Genomic DNA, 6,829 nt, shown 5'->3' with positions numbered 1-6,829 from the left:
CAAAACTGTATGGTACTAATCCTATTAAATTATTTACTAAAATAAATATGAATAATACATACATTAATGGGAAGAACATTTGTCCTTTATTAGGATTAATTTGATTTACTACTATACCGTGAACTGTTGCATAAATACTTTCTTGACTTATTGATCAGTTATTAGGTATTATTTTATTATTATTTGTAGCTAATAAGCTATATGTTAAAATTAAAAAGATACTAATTGTTAAGTATAAACCTATATTTGTTAATGATAAGTGTAAATTACCTAATAAGTTAGCGTTAAGAGAAAATAAATCTCTTACTTCAAATTGGTCTAATGGACTTAATACAAAATCTAAATGACGCATATTATTGTTTATTTATAAGATATATATAAATATTAACTTATTATTTTCATTACCTAATGAAACTCTATTAAAATAGAGATATATATAATAATAAAAAATTATTATGTTTTAGTTATATATAATATAACTACTAATTTTTATAATTATAATTTATTTATGTAAATACGTGAAATAAAAGTACGTACAAATCTAGGTAATATGAATTTAGTAAATGTATATATTAATACTGTTAATATAACAAAAGTAAATACTACTTGATTTACAAAAAAGAATGGTACTAATTGTGGCATATATTTGTATTTTATCTATTATATGGATATTTTCTTAATATATATCTTGACTTTTTAAGATTATAAGGTAAAGTAAAAATAAGCCCTTAAGATGAATCGAACATCTATCAAAATATTAACAGTATCTCGCTCTACCATTGAGCTATAAAGGCTAAAATAATAATATTAATAATAATATTATTACAATTCTTACCCAAGGGTCGAACTTGGATCAAAATATTAGAAGTATTCTGCTCTGCCATTGAGCTAGTAAGAAGATAAATAAACATAATTATTGATTATAAAAATAAAAGTTATTAGAATAAATAAATTAATTATATTAATTTATATTATAAATTAAAGAAGAAACTGAGTAATGTAAACCATCTAATATAGGAGCAGGATATATACCAAATAATACTGTAAATACTACAAATACTAATAATAATATAAACTCTCTTCTAGTAACATCACCTATGTTTTCTACAAAATATACAGAATAAGAACCACCAAAAGCTATTCTATTATACATAAATATTGTATAAGCTGCAGATAATACAATAGAAGTACTAGCTAATATACCTAATATAGGCATTCTTTCAAATGCACCATATAATGACATAAATTCACCTATGAAATTAAAAGTTAAAGGTGTACCACTATTACCTAAACATAATATAAAGAATAATATAGAGAAAATAGGCATAATTTGAGCCATACCTCTATAATATGTAATTAATCTAGTAGAAGATCTATCATATAAAATACCTCCAACACAAATAAATAATGCTGGTGATACAAAACCGTGAGCTAAACCTAAAACTATAGCACCTTCTATACCTTGTATTGTATTACTAAATGCACCTATTAAATATACAGCTGCGTGAGATACAGAAGAGTAAGCAATTAATTCTTTAATATCTATTGTTCTTAATGTACTAAAACTAGCATAAATTATAGTTATTACACCTATTACATATATAATATATGTAAAGTTTAAAGAAGCTTTAGGTAATAAAGGTAACATTAATCTAAATATACCATATAAACTTAATTTTAAAACTATACCTGCTAATATAATACTACCAGATAATGGTGATTCAACGTGAGCTTTTAATAGTCAAGTATTTAAAAAAATTACTGGTGTTTTTACAGCAAAAGCTATAAATATACCATAAAATAAAAATAATTGAGTTATATAACTAAAGTTTGCTTTAGATAATGCATCAAAATCAGTAGTACCCATAATAGAAGACATAACTATTATAGATAATAACATAAACAATGAACCTAATAAAGTATATAAAAATAAATAGAAACTAGCTCTTACTTTATTACTTGAACCAAATAATCCTATTAATAAAAATAAAGGAGGTAATATACTTTCAAAAAAGATATAGAATAATAATACATCTAAAACTAAGAATACAGCTAATAATAATGTTTCTAATAATAACATAATTACTACAAATGATAATACATTTTTAGATTGTATTGAATTTCAATTAGATAAAATAGCTACAGGCATTATTATAGTTGTTAATAATATAAAATATATTGATAAACCATCTACACCTAAATATACATCAAAATAACTTACTTGGTAATGTTCTTCAATAAATTGAAATTGTTTACTACTAAAATCAAAAAGAATAAACATTATCAATGATACAATTAAATTTATTATTGTTGTAGTTAAGGCTATAGATTTTATCTTAATATTATTTACTATGCTTAAACCATAATTAGTCTCTATTGTTACAAGACTTATACCTATTAATGGAATTAATAATAATAATAAAGACATATTTAATTTTTAATATATATATACTTTCTGCTTAAAAAAACATTAATTTGTTTTTGTTACACTTTATATATGCTATAAAGCTTAAGTATATATTAGTTAATACTATATTATAATATATTATGATTTTTTTTATAATACATACATACATACTATATTGAAATATATAAATTACATAATAAATCTATGTATGATTATATAATTTTATATTATATATAAATTAGTTTACTAAAAGTAAGTAAAATAAATAATAAATTAAAGTATTAAGCTTGTAGGTAAAGCATCTAAACCAAATACAACACAAGGTATTAAAACAACATATGCTATAATTAAAGGTAATAATACAGTTCAACAAACTGACATTAATTGATCAAAACGAATTCTAGGGAAAGATGCTCTAACTCAAATAAACACAAATATTAATAAAGCAGTTTTAAAAGCTAAATTTAAAGGAGATGAAGAAATATTAACAAATATATCTTCTAATATAGAACTATTTATACCAAATATATTATATAATATATCTATTATAAATTCAACAGGTATAATACATAAATAACCACCAAAAAATAAAATACTATTTAAAACACAAATTAATATAATACTAGCATATTCAGCTAAGAAGAAAAATACAAATACACTAGCTGAATGTTCTGTCATAAAACCACTAACAAGTTCTGATTCAGCTTCAGCTAAATCAAAAGGAGCTCTATTAGTCTCTGCTATAGAACCTATAAAGAATATAATAAATAAAGGAAATAATGGTAATATGAAATCAACTATTCTTTGTGATTCTACAATAGTAATAATATTTAAATTACCTGTTAATAAGATAACTAATATAATTACAGAACTTAATATTAATTCATAACTAATTAACTGAGCTGTACTTCTTAATGAACCTAAAAAAGCATATTTAGAATTAGCAGATCAACCTGCTAATAATATACCATATGTAGCTAAAGATGAAACAGCTAACATATAAAGCATACCTAAACTATAATCAGATACAAAAATTCCACTATCAAATGGTACAACTAAATAACCTAATAAAGAAAAGATTAAAGTTATCATAGGTCCTATAAAAAATAATATAATATTAGCTTGTGTTGGAGCTACATATTCTTTTAATAATAGTTTTAAAGCATCAGCAAATGCTTGTAATAAACCATAATAACCTACTGCATTAGGTCCTAATCTTCTTTGCATAGAAGCCATAGTTTTACGTTCGGCTATAGTTACAAATGCAACTGAAAGTAAAGCAGGTACTATTAATAATAGCCCTTCAATAATTGAAATTATACTTATCATTTATTTATTTATTTATTATTTATTATAACAATATATATTAATAGAATATTTATATAAATATTAATTGTAATTAACAACCTGCAGTTTTTATTCTATATATATATAAATATTTAATAAATATACTCAATATTATATATTGAAATTTTTTATGTTTAATTTAGCTATAATATATAACTATCTAATAATTTAATTAAAAATATAGGTTAATATTCTATATGTACTAATTGTATAAGATTTAAAATAATATACTTTAAATCGAAACATATATATCTAAGGAGTTCGGGGAACTCGAATCCCTTTATTTCGATTTGCAATCGAAACGCAGAACCTTCTACTCAAACTCCTATAATTTGTAAATATTAATTATATAAAATAGATAAAATAATATTATTATATATTAATTATTTTTTAGTAGCTAATTCTACTAAACTATTTTCTATAATACTTACTACAGGTACTATAATAAAGAAGTGTGCAAAGTATAATACAGTAGATATTTGTCCAACTTCAATAAATGGTGTTTCAACGTGTTTTGCACCTATTTGCATTAATACTAAGAAATTAGCTACAAATATAAAGAATGCAATTTTACTTAAAGGTCTAAATTGTACTCCTCTTAATTTAGATAAATCTGTTAAAGGCATAGCCATTAAAGCTAAAATAGCAGCAAACATAGCTATAACACCTAATAATTTATTAGGAATAGATCTTAATATAGCATAGAAAGGTAATAAATATCATTCTGGTACAATAGCAGGTGGAGTTTGCATAGGATTAGCCACAACATAATTTTCACTATCTCCTAATGCATTAGGCATAAAGAAAACAAATATAGATAATACTATAAAGAATAAGAATATAGTAACTAAATCTTTAAATAAAAAGTAAGGAGCGAAAGGTAATCTATCATAATTAGCTGATATACCTAAAGGATTACTTGATCCTACAACATCGTGGTAAGCTATTAAGTGCATTAATACTAATGCAGCTAATACAAAAGGTAATAAGAAGTGTAAAGCAAAAAATCTGTTTAATGTTGCATTATTAACTGAGAAACCACCTCATATAAATTCAACTATATCTTGACCTATTCAAGGTATAGCACTCATTAAGTTAGTAATAACAGTTGCTCCTCATAAACTCATTTGACCATATGGTAAAACGTAACCTAAGAAAGCTGTAGCCATCATTATTATAAGGATTACTGTACCTATAATTCATGTTAATGTTCTTGGTGATTTATATGATCCATAGTATAAACCTCTACCTATGTGTAGGTATACTAAAAAGAAGAAAGCTGAAGCTGTATTAGCGTGTAAATAACGTATTAATCAACCATTGTTAACATCTCTCATAATGTGTTCAACAGAATTAAATGCTTCAGCTACACTAGGTGTATAATGCATAGCTAATGTAACTCCTGTTACAATTTGTATTATTAAACATATAGCTAATAATGAACCAAAGTTTCATAAATAACTTATATTAGCTGGTGTTGGTGCGTCGATTAAGTAAGAATTTACTAATCTTAATAAAGGATGACTTTTAAGAATTCTCATATTTTTATTATATATTTATTATTATTGTTCTATTTTATGTTTTATTTTGTTATATTTTAATATAAATAAATAAATATAAATAAATATAAATATATTTATATTTATTTATATGGGTTTGTTCAATTAAAAACTGCTATGCAGCCGGAAAAGAAATTATAATTTCTATTCTTAATAAATATAATTTTGGATCTATATATATATTTAAATTATATATTTTTACTTTATTTTAATATATAATATTTATATTAATTTATGTTAATTAGTTTATTTAACTAAAGCTTTATTAAATATTACCAGGAATAAATAATATAATAGCTAATATATTAGATAAATGTAATGTTTCATTAGGCATAAACATAAATAAAAGTATAATTAATGTTAAAATAGAAATAGTTATAGATAAAGAACTAGATAAAGAAAATTTAGAATTGAAATATATTTTATTAACTACTTTATTTTTTTGTAAAACAAGAGCAGGTATTCTTAAATCTTTTAAACTACTAAAATAAGTATAAGAATGTCCATCAAAGAACATAGTTTTTACTATAAATAAATAATATACAGCACTTATAACACTAGTTAACACTCCTATAAGAGTTAAGAATATAAATCCTTCTTGTAAAGCAGCAGAGAATACCATCTGTTTAGCAAAGAATCCCATTAAAGGTGGAATACCAGCAAATGAGAATAAAGTAATAGTTAAACTTAAAGCTAAGAAACTATTAATATGGAAATATCCTTTAAGCTGACTTATAAGTTGTATAGGTGAATTATTTTTATCTATTAAATTATTATGATTAATATTTTTATCATTATAAGCATATAAGCTATAACCTATAGCTATTAATAAAATAAATGCATTTAAATTAGATAAACTATATTGAGCTAAATAAAAAATAAATGATTGTATAGATTCAACACTATTAATAGTTAAAGCTAATAACATAAAACCTAAATGAGATATAGTACTATAAGCAAATAATCTTTTAATTCTAAATTGTGTTAAACCTAATACAGTACCAATTACTAAAGATAATAATGAACTTATTAATAAACTAGTAGTTCAAGTATATTGTGAAGTAATATATATACTATTTGTATAATGAACTAATTGTAATAATAAAGTTAATATAGAAATTTTAGCTATAATAGCTACAAAAGTAGTAACTATAGTAGGTATACCATCATAAACATCAGGAGATCAGAAATGAAATGGTGCAGCTGATATTTTAAATAATAATCCTATAGTTATTAATAATAAGCAATAAGGTATATAAATAGTAATTTGTTGTTCATCTAATACACCTGCTAAATTATTTATAACATAAAAACTATCTAAATATGTTACACCTAAATTTGCATATATTAAAGCTATACCTAATAATATAAAACAAGATGCTAATCCACCTAATAAAAAATAAGTTAAACCAGCAGATGTTGCAGATTCAGAATTTCTATACATAGTACATAATAAATATAAACCATAACTTTGTAATTCTATAGATAAAAATATAGAAACCAAATCACTACTAGA

This window comes from Penicillium rubens, mitochondrion (assembly GCF_028828025.1).
Source record: "Penicillium rubens strain IBT 27055 utg000005c_segment0_segment0 mitochondrion, whole genome shotgun sequence".
Lineage (NCBI taxonomy): Eukaryota > Fungi > Ascomycota > Eurotiomycetes > Eurotiales > Aspergillaceae > Penicillium > Penicillium rubens.
This window is presented reverse-complemented; position numbering follows the sequence as displayed.